A 22,213-nucleotide genomic window follows, 5' to 3' on the forward strand; every position below is an offset into this window, starting at 1 on the left:
AAGAGTTTGCCCTGGTGGTTCAAGTGTCCAATGAGGAAGGGGTCAGCCCGCCTGTTGTACTCAGTGCCTTCACTCTTAAAGACAATGCCCAGACTGTTATAGGTAAGTCAGCCCTCCTGTTGTACTCAGTGCCTTCACTCTTAAAGACAATGCCCAGACTGTTATAGGTGAGTCAGCCCTCCTGTTGTACTCAGTGCCTTCACTCTTAAAGACAATGCCCAGACTGTTATAGGTGAGTCAGCCCTCCTGTTGTACTCAGTGCCTTCACTCTTAAAGACAATGCCCAGACTGTTATAGGTAAGTCACCCATGGTATTGACTGTTATATTGAAAAGTTATTCTGTATATGAAAGTGTCTTCGTTTTGTTTTGGACACACTTTAGTACAAGTTGTACATGTTTGGAGGGGCAGCAGGGAGATGAAGGGAAGGGGGGGGGAGGGTACACTGGAGGTCGCAGATAATTGGCATAAATAATGTTTCTGGTTCAATCCGGGTTTAAACAATAATAAATAAAATGACATTTGAGCACACACGCACAAACACACTAACACACACACACACACACACACACACACACACACACACACACACACACACACACACACACACACAAAATACAAAAAGGGTGACAGGCAAGAGGCACTGAATTACAGGCCAGTTTCCTTAACTTGTATACCATGCAAGGTGATGGAGAAGATCGTGAGGAAAAGGCTCGTAGAGCATTTGGAGGGAAATAACTTTGTAACGCACCACCAACATGGGTTAAGGGATGCTAAATCGTGCCTCACAGTTTAAATAGAATTTTATGACCAATCACCAAAAATTAGGCAGGAAAGAGAAGAGTGGGGCGACTGCATTTTCCTGGACTGCCAGAAAGCCTTTGACACAGTACCCCATAAAAGGCTGTTAAAAAAGTTGGAGCAACAGGCAGGAGTAAAAGGGAAGGTGCTCCAGTGGATAAGGGAGTACTTAAGCAACAGGAAACAGCGAGTAACGGTGAGGGGGGAGACATCAGAGTGGCGAGATGTCACCAGCGGAGTCCCACAGGGCTCAGTGCTTGGACCCATCCTGTTTCTAATATATGTAAACGATCTTCCAGAGGGTATAGACTCATTCCTCTCAATGTTTGCTGATGATGCAAAAATTATGAGAAGAATCAAGACAGATGAAGATAGACAGATACTACAGGATGACCTGGATAAACTGGAGGAATGGTCTAGAAAATGGATGGTAAAGTTCAACTCAGGAAAGTGTAAGGTGATGAAATTAGGCGAAGGGAGCAGGAGGCTAAACACAAGGTATCATCTGGGAGGTGAAATCCTGCAGGAGTCAAATAGAGAGAAAGATTTGGGCGTTGATATCACACCGAACCTGTCCCCAGAGGCCCACATCAAAAGAATATCATCAGCGGCATATGCTAGACTGGACAACATAAGAACTGCCTTTAGAAACTTGTGTAAGGAATCTTTCTGAACCCTGTATACCACTTATATAAGACCAATCCTGGAGTATGCAGCTCCAGCCTGGATTCCATACCTAGTTAAATACAAAACAAAGTTAGAGAAGATTCAGCAGTATGCAACCAGACTCGTCCCAGAACTGAGAGGAATGAGCTACGAGAAAAAGGCTAAAGGAGCTGAACCTCACATCCCTGGAAAACAGAAGAGTAAGGGGAGACATGATAACCACCTACAAAATTCTCAGGGAAGTTGACATGGTGGACAAAGACAAACTCTTCATCATGGGTGGGACACGAACAAGGGGACACAGGTGGAAACTTAGTACCCAGATGAGCCACAGAGACGTTAGAAAGAATTTATTCAGTGTCAGAGTAGTTAATAAATGGAATGCACTAGGAAGTGATGTGGTGGAGGCTGACTCCATACACAGTTTCAAATGTAGATATGATAGAGCCCAGTAGGCTCAGGAATCTGTACACCAGTTGATTGACAGTTGAGAGGCGGGACCAAAGAGGCCAAAGCTCAACTCCCGCCAGCACAATTAGGTGAGTGCAATTAGGTGAGTACACACACAAGGGGGGGGGGGAGGAAGAGGAGGAGGCGGAGTGGCCCTACTAATGAGATAGGAATGGAGTTTCAAGGAAATGGTTAACCTGGGCTGCAAGGGATTCAAAGACCTTATATCAGGCACCATGACAATGGGAGGACCAGGAGTAGTAGTAGCAGTGATATATAACCCTCTACCTAATGACAGAAGATCCAGGCAAGAGTATGACAACAACAACATAGCAGTTAACACTATAATTGAGAGAGCAGCCGCTACTGCCTGTAGAAATAGATCCCATCTACTCATCATGAGGGTCTTCAATCACGGATGTATAGACTGGGAGAACAAGCAGCCACGTGGTGGTGAGAATACATGGGAGAATCAAACTATTGGAGGTGGCGACAAAAACGTTAATGCTTTTAAGCCAGCATGTCAGGGAACCACAAGGGTTGAGAGGAAACGATGAACCAGCGAGACTCGACCTAGTCTTCACTCTGAACGACTCCGACATAAGGGAAATCGGTTTCGAGGCCTCAGTAGGAATGAGCGACCACAGTACACTGGTGTTTGAGTATCTGGTTGAAGAAGGGTTAATGAACTCGAGGAAGGGAACTGAAAACAAAAGGCTGGGATTCCGAAAGAGAAACTATGCAGATATAAGAAAATTCCTAACAGATACAACATGGGAAACAGAGCTCAGGGGAATGACGGCCCAAGACATGATGGACTATATCACGCCGAAATATAAGGAGGCAGCAGACAAGTTTGTCCCGGTCCAAAAGGAAAACAACGACATGCAGATGTGAAACCCCATGGTTTAATCAGAGATGTAGGCTAGCTAAGCAACGAAGCACAAGAGCGTGGAGAAACTATAGAAATAACAGGACACTGGAGAGTAGAGAAAGATACAAGAGCGCCAGGAATGAATACGTCAGGGTGAGAAGAGAGGCAGAAAGACAATATGAAAATGCCATAGCGAGCAAGACAAAGACTCAACTCAAACTGCTGCCTATCCACATCAGGAGGAAAAGAACAGTGAAGAAACAAGTAATGAAACTGAGGTTAGGGGAAGACAGAATCACTTCAAACGACAAGGAAGTGTGCCAGGAATTCAATAAGAAATTCCAAAAGGTTTTCACATTAGAGCAAGGAGAAGTTCCAGAGATAAGAGAGGGAATAGATAACCTGGCACAACAAGAAGAATTTGAGAATACCAGTGGAGATGTAAGGAAGCTTTTGCTAGAGACGGATGAGACAAAGGCTATAGGCCCAGATGAACTCTACCCTTGCATACTAAAGGAAGGAGCCGAAGCACTGTGCCTGCCACTCTCCATAGTGTAAAACAAATCACTGGTAACAGGTGAACTGCTAAAAATTTAGAAGACGGCTAGTGTAATCACGATATACAAGAAGGGACTCCTTGTAACACAGCATTAACATGGGTTCAGGGATGGCAAGTCCTGCCTCACAGGATGAATTGATTTCTACGACCAGGCAACAAAAATCAGACAAGAAAGAGAGGGGTGGGCAGACTGCATATTTTTGGATTGCCAGAAAGCCTTTGACACAGTACCACACAAGAGGCTAATGCTAAAACTGGAGATGCAGGCAGGTTTGTAAGGGAAGGAACTCCATTGGATAAGGGAGTACCGAAGCAACAGAAGACAGTAAGTCACAGTGAGGGGTGAGGTCTCAGATTGGCGAAGCATCAGTAGTGAATTCCCGCAGGGTTCAGTTCTTGGACTTATACTGTTTCTCATATATGTAAATGATCTCCCTGAGGGTATAGAATCGTTCCTCTCATTACTTGCTGATGATGCAAAAATTATGAGGCGGATTGAAACTGAGGATGAAGGAGGAGGCTACAAGATGACCTAGACAGACTGAATGAATGGTCCAACAAATGGCTACTAAACCAAGTAAATGTGAGGTAAAGAAAGTAGGCGGAGGTAATAGAAGGCCAGAAACATGACACAGAATGGGAGATGAAATCCTTCACGAAATGGACAGAGAAGATCTAGGAGTTGATGTCATGCCAAACCTGTCTCCTGAAGCCCTCATCAAAAGAATAACATCTGAGGCGTATGCGAGGCTGGCTAATATCAGAACAGCGTTCAGAAACCTGTGTAAGGAATCATTCAGAACCTTGTATACTCTATATGTAAGACCAATCTTGGAGTATGCAGCCCCAGCATGGAGCCCGTACCTCGTCAAGCACACGTCGAAGCTGGAAAAAGTGCAGAGGTATGTCACTAGGCTAGTCCCGAAACTAAGAAGCATGAGTTATGAGGAATGGCTGCTTGAACTGCACCTCACGTCGCTGGAAGACAGAAGAGCTCTGGGAGACATGATCACCACATACAAAATTCACAGGGTAATTAACAGAGTAGACAAAGATGGACTATTTAACACGGGTGGTACACGCACAAGGAGAACCAGGTAGAAGCTGAGTACCCAAATGAGCCACAGAGATATTAGAAAGAATTTTTTCAGTGTTAGAGTAGTTAGTAAATCTAATGCACTAAGAAGTGATGTGGTGGAGGCTGACTCCATACACAGTTTCAAATGTAGATATGATAGAGCTCGAGAAGCTCAGGAATCTGTACACCAGTGGATAGATGGTTAAGTGGTGGGACCAAAGAGCTAAAGCTCAACCACCACAAAAACAACTAGGTGATTACACACAACACACACCGAACCAAAACTGCACATCAGGAGGAAAACACCAGTTAAATAACAGGTGATGAAAATTAGAATGAGTGAGGACAGGTACACAGAGAATGACAAAGAGATGTGTGAAGAACTCAACAAGAGATTCCAGGAGTTCTTCGCAATAGAACGAGGTGAAGTCCTTGTGGTAGGACAGGTGGCAGTAAACCAGGCAGCCTTGGAATTATTGGAATTTACAAGAGATGAGGTCAAGAGGCACCTGTTGGACCTGGACGGGAGTAGGGCTATTAGTCCGGGCGGAATCTCGCCATGGGTAATGGAAGAGTGTGCAGAAGCACTTTGCTTGCCACTCTCCACAGTGTATAGTAGATCACTTTAGATGGGAGACTAACAGAAATATGGAAAACAGCTAATGTATACCAATATACAAAAAGAATGAGAGGCAAGAATATTTCTGGATATTCTTGTGGAATATCTCTGGATACAATACTGTAGAATATCTCCGGATACAATACTGAAGAATATTTCCGGATACAATACTGAAGAATATCTCCGGGTACAATACTGTAGAATATATTCAGATACAATACTGTATCTTGAGATGATTTCGGGGCTTAGCGTCCCGGCGGCCCGGTCCTCAACCAGTCCTCCTGTTTGTTACACATCCCCAGGAAGCAGCCCGTAAGAGCTGTCTAACCCCCAGGTACCTAATTACTGCTCGGTGAACAGATGCATCAGGGTGAAAGAAACTCTGCTCATTTGTTTCCGCCTCCACCGGGAATTGAACCTGGAACTTCAGGACTACGAATCCGAAGCGCTGTCCACTCAGTTGTCAGGCCCCCCTGTAGAATATATCTGGATACAATACTGTAGAATATATCTGGATACAATACTGTAGAATATATCTGGATACAATACTGTAGAATATATCCGCATACAATAGAATATCTTGGGGCAAAATGACACAGTTTAACAAAAAATGTCCACCATGACACGGGCCAAACATGCTCTGCGTCCCATTTTAGCCAGAAAAGACGTCCAGACCACGGTATATGATTCTCTGCGAGCACTGCTACAGTAGCTACGGTGTACACTCTGCTCTCAGTGGAGTCACGGAGCACTGTGCTGCAGTAGTTACGGTGTACACTCTGCTCTCAGTGGAGTCACGGAGCACTGTGCTGCAGTAGTTACGGTGTACACTCTGCTCTCAGAGAAGTCACGGAGCACTGTGCTGCAGTAGTTACGGTGTACACTCTGCTCTCAGAGAAGTCACGGAGCACTGTGCTGCAGTAGTTACGGTGTACACTCTGCTCTCAGAGAAGTCACGGAGCACTGTGCTGCAGTAGTTACGGTGTACACTCTGCTCTCAGAGAAGTCACGGAGCACTGTGCTGCAGTAGTTACGGTGTACACTCTGCTCTCAGAGAAGTCACGGAGCACTGTGCTGCAGTAGTTACGGTGTACACTCTGCTCTCAGTGGAGTCACGGAGCACTGTGCTGCAGTAGTTACGGTGTACACTCTGCTCTCAGTGGAGTCACGGAGCACTGTGCTGCAGTAGTTACGGTGTACACTCTGCTCTCAGTGGAGTCACGGAGCACTGTGCTGCAGTAGTTACGGTGTACACTCTGCTCTCAGAGAAGTCACGGAGCACTGTGCTGCAGTAGTTACGGTGTACACTCTGCTCTCAGAGAAGTCACGGAGCACTGTGCTGCAGTAGTTACGGTGTACACTCTGCTCTCAGAGAAGTCACGGAGCACTGTGCTGCAGTAGTTACGGTGTACACTCTGCTCTCAGAGAAGTCACGGAGCACTGTGCTGCAGTAGTTACGGTGTACACTCTGCTCTCAGAGAAGTCACGGAGCACTGTGCTGCAGTAGTTACGGTGTACACTCTGCTCTCAGTGGAGTCACGGAGCACTGTGCTGCAGTAGTTACGGTGTACACTCTGCTCTCAGTGGAGTCACGGAGCACTGTGCTGCAGTAGTTACGGTGTACACTCTGCTCTCAGTGGAGTCACGGAGCACTGTGCTGCAGTAGTTACGGTGTACACTCTGCTCTCAGTGGAGTCACGGAGCACTGTGCTACAGTAGCTACGGTGTACACTCTGCTCTCAGTGGAGTCACGGAGCACTGTGCTGCAGTAGTTACGGTGTACACTCTGCTCTCAGTGGAGTCACGGAGCACTGTGCTGCAGTAGTTACGGTGTACACTCTGCTCTCAGTGGAGTCACGGAGCACTGTGCTGCAGTAGTTACGGTGTACACTATGCTCTCAGTGGAGTCACGGAGCACTGTGCTGCAGTAGTTTCGGTGTACACTATGCTCTCAGTGGAGTCACGGAGCACTGTGCTGCAGTAGTTACGGTGTACACTCTGCTCTCAGAGAAGTCACGGAGCACTGTGCTGCAGTAGTTACGGTGTACACTCTGCTCTCAGAGAAGTCACGGAGCACTGTGCTGCAGTAGTTACGGTGTACACTCTGCTCTCAGAGAAGTCACGGAGCACTGTGCTGCAGTAGTTACGGTGTACACTCTGCTCTCAGAGAAGTCACGGAGCACTGTGCTGCAGTAGTTACGGTGTACACTCTGCTCTCAGAGAAGTCACGGAGCACTGTGCTGCAGTAGTTACGGTGTACACTCTGCTCTCAGAGAAGTCACGGAGCACTGTGCTGCAGTAGTTACGGTGTACACTCTGCTCTCAGAGAAGTCACGGAGCACTGTGCTGCAGTAGTTACGGTGTACACTCTGCTCTCAGAGAAGTCACGGAGCACTGTGCTGCAGTAGTTACGGTGTACACTCTGCTCTCAGAGAAGTCACGGAGCACTGTGCTGCAGTAGTTACGGTGTACACTCTGCTCTCAGAGAAGTCACGGAGCACTGTGCTGCAGTAGTTACGGTGTACACTCTGCTCTCAGAGAAGTCACGGAGCACTGTGCTGCAGTAGTTACGGTGTACACTCTGCTCTCAGAGAAGTCACGGAGCACTGTGCTGCAGTAGTTACGGTGTACACTCTGCTCTCAGAGAAGTCACGGAGCACTGTGCTGCAGTAGTTACGGTGTACACTCTGCTCTCAGAGAAGTCACGGAACACTGTGCTGCAGTAGTTACGGTGTACACTCTGCTCTCAGAGAAGTCACGGAGCACTGTGCTGCAGTAGTTACGGTGTACACTCTGCTCTCAGAGAAGTCACGGAGCACTGTGCTGCAGTAGTTACGGTGTACACTCTGCTCTCAGAGAAGTCACGGAGCACTGTGCTGCAGTAGTTACGGTGTACACTCTGCTCTCAGAGAAGTCACGGAGCACTGTGCTGCAGTAGTTACGGTGTACACTCTGCTCTCAGAGAAGTCAAGGAGCACTGTGCTGCAGTAGTTACGGTGTACACTCTGCTCTCAGAGAAGTCACGGAGCACTGTGCTGCAGTAGTTACGGTGTACACTCTGCTCTCAGAGAAGTCACGGAGCACTGTGCTGCAGTAGTTACGGTGTACACTCTGCTCTCAGAGAAGTCACGGAGCACTGTGCTGCAGTAGTTACGGTGTACACTCTGCTCTCAGAGAAGTCACGGAGCACTGTGCTGCAGTAGTTACGGTGTACACTCTGCTCTCAGAGAAGTCACGGAGCACTGTGCTGCAGTAGTTACGGTGTACACTCTGCTCTCAGAGAAGTCACGGAGCACTGTGCTGCAGTAGTTACGGTGTACACTCTGCTCTCAGAGATGTCACGGAGCACTGTGCTGCAGTAGTTACGGTGTACACTCTGCTCTCAGAGATGTCACGGAGCACTGTGCTGCAGTAGTTACGGTGTACACTCTGCTCTCAGAGAAGTCACGGAGCACTGTGCTGCAGTAGTTACGGTGTACACTCTGCTCTCAGAGAAGTCACGGAGCACTGTGCTGCAGTAGTTACGGTGTACACTCTGCTCTCAGAGAAGTCACGGAGCACTGTGCTGCAGTAGTTACGGTGTACACTCTGCTCTCAGAGAAGTCACGGAGCACTGTGCTGCAGTAGTTACGGTGTACACTCTGCTCTCAGAGATGTCACGGAGCACTGTGCTGCAGTAGCTACGGTGTACACTCTGCTCTCAGAGAAGTCACGGAGCACTGTGCTGCAGTAGTTACGGTGTACACTCTGCTCTCAGAGATGTCACGGAGCACTGTGCTGCAGTAGTTACGGTATACACTCTGCTCTCAGAGATGTCACGGAGCACTGTGCTGCAGTAGCTACGGTATACACTCTGCTCTCAGAGATGTCACGGAGCACTGTGCTGCAGTAGCTACGGTATACACTCTGCTCTCAGAGATGTCACGGAGCACTGTGCTGCAGTAGTTACGGTGTACACTCTGCTCTCAGAGATGTCACGGAGCACTGTGCTGCAGTAGTTACGGTGTACACTCTGCTCTCAGAGAAGTCACGGAGCACTGTGCTGCAGTAGTTACGGTGTAGACTCTGCTCTCAGAGAAGTCACGGAGCACTGTGCTGCAGTAGTTACGGTATACACTCTGCTCTCAGAGATGTCACGGAGCACTGTGCTGCAGTAGCTACGGTGTACACTCTGCTCTCAGAGATGTCACGGAGCACTGTGCTACAGTAGCTACGGTATACACTCTGCTCTCAGAGATGTCACGGAGCACTGTGCTGCAGTAGCTACGGTGTACACTCTGCTCTCAGAGAAGTCACGGAGCACTGTGCTACAGTCTACACTGTGCTCTCAGAGAAGTCACGGAACACTGTGAGAAGAGCACAGAGCACAGTAGCTACGGTGTACACAGTGCTCTCAGAGAAGTCACGGAGCACTGTGCTGCAGTAGCTACGGTGTACACTGTGCTACAGTAGCTACGGTCTACACTCTGCTCTCAGAGAAGTCACGGAACACTGTGCTGCAGTAGTTACGGTCTACACTGTGCTACAGTAGCTACGGTCTACACTGTGCTACAGTAGCTACGGTCTACACTGTGCTACAGTAGCTACGGTCTACACTGTGCTACAGTAGCTACGGTCTACACTGTGCTACAGTAGCTACGGTCTACACTGTGCTACAGTAGCTACGGTCTACACTGTGCTACAGTAGCTACGGTCTACACTGTGCTACAGTAGCTACGGTCTACACTGTGCTACAGTAGCTACGGTCTACACTGTGCTACAGTAGCTACGGTCTACACTGTGCTACAGTAGCTACGGTCTACACTGTGCTACAGTAGCTACGGTCTACACTGTGCTACAGTAGCTACGGTCTACACTGTGCTACAGTAGCTACGGTCTACACTGTGCTACAGTAGCTACGGTCTACACTGTGCTACAGTAGCTACGGTCTACACTGTGCTACAGTAGCTACGGTCTACACTGTGCTACAGTAGCTACGGTCTACACTGTGCTACAGTAGCTACGGTCTACACTGTGCTACAGTAGCTACGGTGTACACTGTGCTACAGTAGCTACGGTCTACACTGAGCTACAGTAGCTACGGTCTACACTGTGCTACAGTAGCTACGGTCTACACTGTGCTCTCAGAGAAGTCACGGAACACTGTGAGAAGAGGACAAAGCTACAGTAGCTACGGTCTACACTGTGCTACAGTAGCTACGGTCTACACTGTGCTCTCAGAGAAGTCACGGAACACTGTGAGAAGAGGACAAAGCTACAGTAGCTACGGTGTACACTGTGCTCTCAGAGAATCACAATCCCATACCGGAAATAAACTTCATCTTCATAAATTCTAATAAAAACCATTCCGACCCGACACAATTAATGTCTCCATAAAGCACAAGATCTTCCGGATATAACCTCCATTAGTGATTACCAGAAGTTGTCTTCCTCTGATGGTCAATAGTTCCTCCCGGCCATCACCACCTCCATAATAATGACGCTACAAGTGAAAATTTGGGTCGTTACTGAATTTTTTGGGCGGTGTTTTGTAAATAGTTTCCTGGAACTTTTCGGTTCCAGCTTTATTTTTAATCATAATCATAGAAGGTAATTAATCATCTAAAAATTCGATGATTTACGCGTTCCGTTATAAATATTTGTATTTACAGTTTGATAATTATTATTTTTAAATATTTTATAATTAATATTTATATAACTTGTTGTGCCACATAATAACTGTTTTAGTTGCTTCAAGTTAGTATTCTTGTTTTATATACTGTTAATTATAAGTATTTGAAAATTTGATATATATGAAAATTCACCATAGTGTAGTTATGTGAAACTTTATAAACTAATATAAGCTCAACAGATCTGAATCTTTTTGTTTTCAAAACAACATTGTGACTGCGGAAATACTTGTAGTACGGCCCGACCTGTATGTAAATAGTTAGATAAGTCAAATAATTAATTAAAGTCTCTTCCCTCTTTGCTGGGAAAAACATCTGGGGACAGACATAGGCTGGTCAGGGGTTGGCCTAAGTTAAATGCTTTAGGCAATATTAATATTTATAGAGACACCAATAGTATTTTCATGGAGTCAAGTGTAAAGTATTTTGTGTTTCCTATAGAGCTTTTCACTGTTTCGTAATAATACATTTTCTGAGAGAATGGGGGTTGGAGGAGAGGTAGAACAGAAGGGTTGGGATAGGAATAGAAGGGAAGAGGAAGAGGACGATGTGAGGGGACCAAGTGTAAGGGAAGGGGGTAAATTGGTTGAAGAGGGGAAGTGGTAGAATGAGGAGGAAGAGACCTGGGTCCAGCAGGGTACCCGCTCCAGGGGTCGGTGGTTCGAGACTCCTAATACCCAAGTTAATGAAATGTTATTATCCACGGTAGTGTCATAATTCCTCTGTGCTCTACTGACAGCAATGGAAGGCTTAAGGTGCCAGTTGGGCAGCGGATAGTTGCTCCTGGAATCCTTCCTTATTAAGCTGTCCGTGGTGCAGTTTATAAAGCTACTGTCTCCCACTCGTACGACCCCCCAGACGCGACACAGACAAGAGCAGTACTCTGTGTGTCTACCCGGCAGTCCCATCACGTGACCCACGACCCCCCTGACGCGACACAGACAAGAGCAGTACTCTGTGTGTCCACCCGGCAGTCCCATCACGTGACCCACGACCCCCCAGACGCGACACAGACAAGAGCAGTACTCTGTGTGTCCACCCGGCAGTCACATCACGTGAGCCACGACCCACCAGACGCGACACAGACAAGAGCAGTACTCTGTGTGTCCACCCGGCAGTCACATCACGTGAGCCACGACCCCCCTGACGCGACACAGCTGACACTCATGTTGGTCATCGTTTATGGACCTCAAAAGCTGCTTCATGTTGACATAAGTTTCCTTCACTCGAGCTGCATAACTGGAAAGATCTGATGGCAAAACACTCCTGTTATGAAACAAAACACTCCTGTTATGAAACAAAACACTCCTGTTAGGCAACAAACACTCCTGTTAGGCAACAAACACTCCGGTTTTGCAACAAAACACTCCTGTTATGAAACAAAACACTCCTGTTATGAAACAAAACACTCCTGTTATGAAACAAAACACTCCTGTTAGGCAACAAACACTCCGGTTTTGCAACAAAACACTCCTGTTATGAAACAAAACACTCCTGTTAGGCAACAAAACACTCCTGTTATGAAACAAAACACTCCTGTTATGAAACAAAACATTCCTGTTAGGCAACAAACACTCCGGTTTTGCAACAAAACACTCCTGTTATGAAACAAAACATTCCTGTTATGCAACAAAACACTCCTGTTATGCAACAAAACACTCCTGTTATGAAACAAAACATTCCTGTTATGCAACAAAACACTCCTGTTATGCAACAAAACACTCCTGTTATGCAACAAAACACTCCTGTTATGCAACAAAACACTCCTGTTATGCAACAAAACACTCCTGTTATGCAACAAAACACTCCTGTTATGCAAAAATGCCCATTTAAGACTCGTCTTGGTGAAAACTAGATCTGATCAACAATTTGAAATATCATTTCCGTTTTCAGCGACACAGAGTTAGTTATATTTGACTTCATTTGTTTCAGAAGCATTTTGTCTGTACACCTGTACACTCATGAGGTTTATACAGTTAGTAAATCTTTGCTTAAATTTAAGTTAACAAAATAATTTTATTGTTAATAATTAATTCTAGAATGTATTAAACACATTGAATATAAAGAAACTGTCGCAATGAGAAAAAAAAGCACAAAAATATAAATAATAATTTTTAATGTTGTAACACAGTTCTTGACAATTTCCTGGAACCAAGAGCCAGGAGGCGCTTTATGGGACACTGTCTCAAGCTATCTCTGTATTTACGGCGATGTGAGCTACGAGGTGCTCTGGGAGGCTAACATTGTTCAAGGGGACCAAATGTAACCAGCATTTCTGCCGTGATCACCTGGTCAGGGGATGAGTCAAAGAGATAAGTTGACAAACGTGCATGTTTTCTTAGACCGAAGATGTCAAGGTTCTCTGGCTGTGGTGTCAGGTGGCGGTGGATGAACTACTGTAGTTCGCACCGTAGTTCATTGGGATGCTCAGTGATATATAATACCGGATATCTCTCGTGTTACACTTAATGCTTTAAATTATTATACCTCTTCTGACCTCCTCTATTATACAAGTCTTCCAGATTTTTGTTCGTGCTGATCCTACCATCCTAATTGGTGAGTTATATGCCAGACACAAAACATTAGATTAATTCACAAACACCAACGGTGCTTGATTGTGATTGCAATGACTTGATAAGAGTGATTACACTTCTTAGTGCAAGTTATGGTGTAAAATTATCAGTCTGAATGAGCCAGATCATATATATGAAGGAGTACACAACAGACATATTGACTTGAATCACTCATCCACAACTCATTACTCTGATACTGTACATATCTGACCATTCAGCAATAACAGCATACATACATGTGGCTAATGTTGTTGTTCCTAGTACTGATTAGACGAAGGTTAACAGTGAGAAAAGAATATTTAGATAACTTACACACTTCAGACTTGAAAACTGATGTAAAAATTACGTGCTTGAAATTTACAACTTTTTAAGATCCATCTTATAAATAGAACTGACGAGACTATCAACATCAGCGAGTTTAACCAAAAGAAAAGAACTACCAGTCGGTACGTTAGGAGGAGTCACCACTGTCGTCCTCCTAATCTGGAAGATCTTTAATAAATGACGACAATCAAATAGAGGCCATGAGAGTCTTTGAATACAAAGATTGGAACTTCCGCAGGTTAGGTTGTTGAAATAAGAGAAGGAAGGAAGGAAGGAATTGTCAGGGGAACCGCCTAGCTATTACGACTATATAGCACAGGGAAAGGGTCAGGATAAGGATTTGGGATGGGATGGGGAAAAGGATTAGTACTCAACCACTTGGACGGTCGGGGATTGAATGATTTAACTTTCACAAAATAGTTGGAAGGGTTTTGTAACTATGTGAACAATAGTACATTCTTAGACCTAATGGCAAATAAATAGATTTGGATACTGTTCACTTTATAGTCCGGAAAAAAACAAAGCTAGAAACAAAACTTAAATATCCCTAGGGCTTGTATAGCACATATTTGTACTATATTTAGCCTCAGATAGCGTGTATTAGGCCAAAGATGCTTAGTTTACGTTAGGTTTTCTTTGCAACATAGGTAAAAAAACTTATCCATTACGTCCAAATTAAATATTACCAGTTTTTTCTTTCTAATTGCTAATAATAAATATATATATATATATATATATATATATATATATATATATATATATATATATATATATATATATATATATATATATATATATATATATATATTGTACCTAGTAGCCAGAACGACGTACTCGGCCTGCTGTGCAAGGCCCGATTAGCCTAATAAGCCAAGTTTTCCTGAATTAATATGTTTTCTCTATTTTTTTCTTATGAAATGATAAAGCTAACCATTTCATTATTAATGAGGTCAATTTTTTTTTATTGGAGTTAAAATTAATGTAGATATATGATCGAACCTAACCAACCCTACCTAGGTAGGAAGACAGGTAGCCGAAAAAGTTAGGTAGTCGAAAAACAATTAATTCATGAAAACTTGTCTTATTAGGCAAATCGGGCCTTGCATAGTAGGCCGAGAAGTGCGTTCTGGCTACTAGGTACGACATAGTAGCCAGAACGCACTTCTCGGCCTACTATGCAAGGCCCGATTTGCCTAACAAGACAAGTTTTCCCGAATTTAAATATTAAAAAAAAAATATGAAGTGATAAAGCTACCCATTTCATTATGTGTGACTTCATATTTTTTAATTTGAATTCAAACTAATGTTGATATGTGACCGTACCTTACCAACCCTAACCTAACCTAACCTATCTTAACCTAACCTAAAGTAACATAATTAGGTCAACAATTTATGTTCCTAATATAATATAATAATATTTAAAATAAACCAATTGGAAACAACTTATTGAAAATATAGAAAATCACTCGGCCTATTAGGCAAATCGGGTCTTGCATAGTAAGCCGAGAAGTAGGTGTGTGTGTGTGTGTATATTCACCTAGTTGTATTCACCTAGTTGTGTTTGCGGGGGTTGAGCTTTGCTCTTTCGGTCCGCCTCTCAACTGGCAATCAACTGTTTACTAACTACTTTTTTTCCACACCACACATACACACACCCCAGGAAGCAGCCCGTGATAGCTGACTAACTCCCAGGTACCTATTTACTGCTAGGTAACAAGGGCATTCAGGGTGAAAGAAACTTTGCCCATTTGTTTCTGCCTGGTGCGGGTGTAACGGGAGCCAAACCTTTAACCTCACTACTGATTAAAAGTTGGCCGTTATTGAAGAAAAGTTGAAGAAAATGTGTGCAGAAACCAGAGTTTTGCTGAGTAACCTACAGTACAATCTCTCGAGACCCAAACGTTTGACCATTTGGATATCACGAACTCAGAGACACTGTCTCCTCTAGATTAAACCGCAACTCTGAATATTCGCTGCCACCATCTGCTAAGCCTGAGTGAAGCTCTCAGTTGATGGAAGGCAGGATACTATCAATTAAGCGTCCCCTAAAATTCTATCCCCAATGAAATGAAAAGGAGGGATAAGCTTTACGTTAATGTATAAATTACGAGAAAAGGAATACAAAAATTGAATTTAGGAAATGCTTGTTGATTTGCATGCGGAGACTAGGTATAGACATTTGAATTGCATTCAAGAATAATGTGAAAAAAACCGAAAGGAAAATACTACTAAACCAAATAAATTCTATAATTATTTATTAAATCAAAATTTAGACATCAAACAATATTTAACAAATTCCCTGACTATAACCCTAGTGAATGGAGGCGTTGAAAAATCTTTAATCAATAAAAGTGGATTCCTGTGGTTTACCAAGTTCAAGACAAACAGATACCTTAATACCACTGCCGGGCCTGATGTTCGCCGGCTTTTGAAGAGGTCTTGTCTCCACTGGATGTTCAGACTACACTGACTGTTTTTCCTGCTCTCTCAAGCCGAGAGAGCTGCCCTAGTATTCCTCCGCCTAGTTATCAATTATAAAGCAGGGTGAATTGAACAGACTAATCCTAATTACTGGCAAACCCCAGATGGTTGAATTATCATTTAACTTGTGGTAATTCCATTAGTCATCTTGGGAAAAGCTATATCAATTACAATATTCTCTAGTGGGCTTTAATTTGTACAATATGAATTAGTAAATATGGAAGATTGTGGTGACGTCGGGCGCCTAACCTCGACCCCTGGTAGGTCAGGTGCGTCGCCCGGCCAAGTAGTACCCTCAAAGGTACATGACGTCACTGTCTTTTTGATGGTATACGACCCAGATCTCACCCTTTACATTCATATTTAACCAGGCTGTTTATTAAACATAATCTCCGTATTACTGAATATAATATTAAATGAAAGCCTGAATTTCTGTAAATTACTGAAGTAACATGAGGGAGAAGAGAGGAGGGTGCGGCCAGCCACATGGTGACCTGTCCTCTCGGTGTTGCCAACCGGGTCATCTGCTCTCGGATTAAGAAAGGGATTTGATTCTACACTCATAACTGACGTTAAATTAATCAACATGCTTGACAACGGGGAGTTATTAATTACAGTTTCTTTAATACCTGAATGACTCAAAGTGATACTTTAAAACCAAGGAGAGCTGGCGACCCTGTATATACACTCCTGTCCTAGTCCCCAGGGCAGGACCTTCCCACTTCCCAGGTGAGGTAGTCTACCCTCTCACTCCACTTTCAAGACCCCATGGACCAAATAATGAATCTAAAATACATAATTTCTGAAAACAAACCTAGTTTGTTACACGGGAATCGAACCCGCGCCACAGAATTACGAGTCCTGCGCGCTATCCACCAGGCTACCAGGCCCTATGTGTCTGTGTGTGTGTGTGTACTCACCTATTTGTACTCACCTATTTGTGCTTGCAGGATCGAGCATTGGCTCTTTGATTTCCAGTTGCTGTAAGGCTTCTGTGCTGGCTAGGGTTCTAATCTCCTGGTGGGAAAGGTTGTATATATATAATATATATAATTATATATATAAGTATTACTACACTTATTTACAAAGTGCCGTTTTCACTTAGGACAATACATCGGCAGTGGTCATCAATCCCGGTGAATCCACTTTCCAGGTACACGTCGTCCACACCTAATGGCAAACACCGGCGAGTTCTCCTTCTTCAACATGGGCCAGTCCACACACACCGTATCTTCACAATGTGCCAATACCCCCACCTCTGCTCTCCAGATACACACTGGCCAGAGGGATTCAGCAACACGTTGACAGGGGTCTCAAACAATCACATACAGGTGTAACTATACCCCGACAGAAGTCGCAAGCAGCTCGCTAGCAGCACTTCTCGAGATGCACCACTATCACGTAACTTTTACTGGCCAATCCAGGGTATGTTGGCAAATCCAACACTGCAATAAACAGCAGCTAACACACTGCTAAAACTGACGGCGGCCACTTTGTCCTCTCACAGGGCCAAGTCAAGAGTCTTGGACTGCCTAAGGTGAACTGCCCTCTTCAGTGCAATCAATTGCTTACGTCGCCTCTGTGAACATAAAACGTCATTAACTAAACGGACAGTACACTGGGTGATCGTAGGATAACACCCACCCACCGGGGAATTGAAATTGTAACTTGTAGCCACACCTAGATGGTGTTGATATCAATATACCACCCACCAGAGGTCATCATCATCGACCTCACATTCTGACTAAGACAAGAAACTGGAGTCTTTCACTGATACCACGCCACCAACAACAGATGGAGTTGTCTGCGTAGCACCCAATACCAAGGAGTTGGAGTGCAGACCCATAGATGGCGCTGAAATCGCCACTCCACATTCCAACGACGGTGTCGATACCATAACAGGTGTGCAGGTGGGTGGTAGTATCAGGTGGTGGGCATGTGGGTGGCATATGCGCCACCGACAGCTAGACTTATTTACAGGTGTGACTGATGGTTAACACGTGGTAGGGGTCTGCAGCTATACACTGATTTGATCGTGTAAAATACACAGAAGCGGATACTGTCTTGCAATGCCAGTCCTTGCAACGTCTTAAACGCCAATCCTTCCTCCTAACTGGCCTTTAAGGCACTTCACCCTTAGATCATCTGTAGTGGACCTTATTGTCTACATTCAATCTTGGCTGAACTATTTCTGTATCAGAGCTATAGAGATTACTTTGATCACGATCAGAGTGGTATACTTTCTCAAAGTCCTGTTACTTTGCAATGTTCCTCGTGGTATCTTTCAGCAGACACATCACTTTGACAAAACTGCATACAACAAGGGATTCCGGCCATTTGTGTGATAGTTACAGCGAATTAGGACTTTGCAGTTAACTTCACTTTCCAATAATAATGTCGCTACTTACTGACGATAAGCAAGGACGCACATGTCTACTAGGACTGGTGTTCTGTGAAGGAATAACTTGGTGCTACAAGCATTGTCTATTCACCTCCAGTCATTGTCTCTGGGACTGGCCAATTAGTGATCAGATATTCTCCAGTCAAATATTTAGGCCTTGTGGTGGCAATAGGCTCATTTGAGATGGTGTGCGTAGTGATGGTGTTATAGCTATATATCACCGACCCTGAGGTGACTGAGGCTGACCTGACCTTCTGATCTTGTCGCCCCTTGGTCCCTCCCTCGAGCAGCCCTCCAAGATGGCTGACACACACACACACACACACACACACACACACACACACACACACACACACACACACACACACACACACACACACACACACACACACAAACACACAAACACACACACACACATACACACACACACACACACACACACACACACACACACACACACAAACACACACACACACACACACACACACACACACACACACACACACACACACACACAGAAGAAATTAGAGGAAAAACAGTGCAAAATATGATGAACCAAGTCATATGGAAATGGAAGGAGGCTGAAGAGAGATTTATCCCAACAGTAAAGGAAAAAACAGGAGTGAATATAATAACCCATGGTTTAATAGACAGTGTCAGGAAGCAAAGGTGAGAAGCAGGAGGGATTAAAGGAAATGCAGAAGACAAAGGACAGAGGACAACAGGATTAGATGTAACAGAGCTAGGAACGATTACATTAACATAAGACGAATATCGGAAAGAAATTATGAGAATGATATTGCAATCAAAGTGAAAAAGCAACCTAAATTACTACATAGCCATATAAGAAGGAAGATGTCGGTAAATGACCAAGCGACAAGACTGAGGAAAACAGAAGGGGCATATACAGAAAGCGACAAGGAAATATGCGAGGTACTGAATGCAAGTTTCCATGGAGTGTTCACAACCGAGCCTGAGTGGCTCCCATTGTTAGAAGAGAATTCCCTAGATGAAAGACTATCAGATATAGAGGTGACAGCAGTGGAGGTAATGAAAAAGTTGACAACACTGGATGCTATTAAAGCGGTTGGACCAGACAAAGTATCACCGTGGATACTAAAAGAGGCAGTGCAGGCTCTCAGCGTGCCTCTGGCAATGATCTTTAATGAGTCACTTATGTCGGGAGAATTGCCCAGTTGCTGGAAGGAGGGAAATGTCGTACCGATTTTCAAGAAAGGTGATAGGGAGGAGGCACTTAATTACAGACCCGTATCACTGACAAGCATCTCCTGCAAAATACTTGAAAGAATAATTAGGCTAAGACTTGTTGAGCACCTGGAGAGCATTGGGTTTGTAAACAAGTACCAACATGGGTTCTGGACAGGGAAATCATGCCTAACAAACATTTTAGAATTCGATGACAAAGTAACAAGGATAAGGCAGGACAGAGAAGGCTGGGCAGACTGCATATTTCTTGACTGCCTAAAGGCCTTTGATACAGTACCATACATGAGACTGCTATACAAACTTGAGAGGCAGGCAGGAGTAAGCAGAAAGGCCCTAGCATGGGTGAGGAACTGCCTAACAGGAAGGAGCCAGAGGGTAATGGTAAGGGGCGAGAAGTCGGACTGGCGAACAATAACGAGTGGAGTACCTCAAGGATCGGTGCTGGGCCCAATCCTCTTTCTAATTTACGTAAATGATATGTTTACAGGAGTGGAATCATACATGTCAATGTTTGCGGATGATGCAAAATTAATGAGAAGAGTTGTGACACATGAGGATTGTAGGATCCTCCAGGAGGACTTAAACAGGTTGCAGAGATGGTCAGGGAAATGGTTACTGGAGTTCAACACCAGTAAATGTAAAGTTATGGAAATGGGATCAGGTGATAGACGACCAAAGGGACAGTACACAAATAAGGGGAACTGCCTACCTGTGACTATTCGAGAAAGAGACCTGGGAATGAATGTGACACCTAATCTAACTCCTGAGGCACATATAAATAGGATAACGACAGCAGCGTACTCTACAAATTAGAACTTCATTCAGAAACCTAAGTGAGGAGGCTTTTAGGGCGCTTTACACTGCCTACGTGAGACCAGTCTTAGAGTATGCCGCGCCATCATGGAGCCCCCACCTGAAGAAACACATAAGGAAACTGGAGAAGGTTCAGAGGTCTGCGACGAGGCTTGATCCCAGAGTTACAAGGGATGGGATATGAAGAACGTCTGAGGGAACTGAACCTTACGACACTAGAGAAAAGAAGGGAGAGAGGAGATATGATAGGAACATAATATACTCAGGGGAATTGACAAAGTGGAAATAGATGAAATGTTCACACGTAATAATCACAGAACGAGGGGACATGGGTGGAAACTGGAAACTCAGATGAGTCACAGAGATGTTAGGAAGTTTTCTTTTAGCGTGAGAGTAGTGGAAAATGGAATGCACTTGGGGAACAGGTTGTGGAAGCAAACTCTATTCATACCTTTAAAATTAGGTATGATAGGGAAATGGGACAGGAGTCATTGCTGTAAACTACTGATGGCTGGAGAGGCTTCTGTGCTGGCTAGGGTTCTAATCTCCTGGTGGGAAAGTGTTCTAAGGTTGTGTAACTTCTCTTGCGTGTTTAGGCAAGTTGTGCATTAAGCATAGACACAGAGTTCTCCCATATTAACAGGAATTTGATGAAAGAAAGTGAGTAGCCCCTCACTATGCTCTAGTTGCCCTTGGGAGGTGGTGATCTTTGGGGGATTTAAATACTCCGAAATTACCATCTCTTTTAAGGGTCTGAGCTGAGGTGCAGTGGGTTAAAGGCGTACCAGTTATGCCAGTTGCTCTAAGGCTTCTGTGCTGGCTAGGGTTCGAATCTCCTGGTGGGAAAGTGTTTTAAGGTTGTATAACTTCTCTTCAGAGAGATTTGGCCTGCTCCTTCGTAACATCATGTTACTTTAGTACATCTAAAACATCTAGATACTACAAGCAAGTGTAGCACATATTTAGTAGAATACGTTTCTACCAGGCGTATACATACCCTACACTCACACTCCACCTCCCCTTCCCCCTCGCTGTCGCCACTCCACCTTCGTCGGTCACCAAACCACCAGTTCCAGCCAGCACGCGTCCCATTGGTGAATCGTCGTCTGCACTCGACTTCAGCGCCATCTGCATTGCCGATGACTAAGCGTGCACGAGCCATTGGATTTAGAATATTCTGTGCTCTCAAAGCTGACACACCTATCTAATATATGCTCTGTGTAGCAGTGGATGTGTTCAGCCAGCCAATATTCTCAGCACCTTTTGATTAATTTTTTGTCTTATTCATTGGAGAGTAACGTAACCACTGTCTTATTTTATATTATTTTTTGACTTTGTAATCTTGTTTATTTGCACTGTACATAGCCAAGGGATTATCTTTGTTCATATTTATTTTCAAGTTAACTGAAGTTTCATAGATTTGTTTTGTGTGTTTTTCCCTTTACCACAGGAGGCAACAGCCACACAGTCAACTTTTTTTTTGTAAATGTCATTGGCATTGACACCAGCCATTGGGAGGACTGCCGAACACCTACACTTTTTTTTCCATCACAATATATATATATATATATATATATATATATATATATATATATATATATATATATATATATATATATATATATATATATATATATATATATATATATTGGTAGCAGTCTTTCCTGTAGACATATATT

The sequence above is a fragment of the Procambarus clarkii genome, chromosome 24, assembly GCF_040958095.1.
Source record: "Procambarus clarkii isolate CNS0578487 chromosome 24, FALCON_Pclarkii_2.0, whole genome shotgun sequence".
Lineage (NCBI taxonomy): Eukaryota > Metazoa > Arthropoda > Malacostraca > Decapoda > Cambaridae > Procambarus > Procambarus clarkii.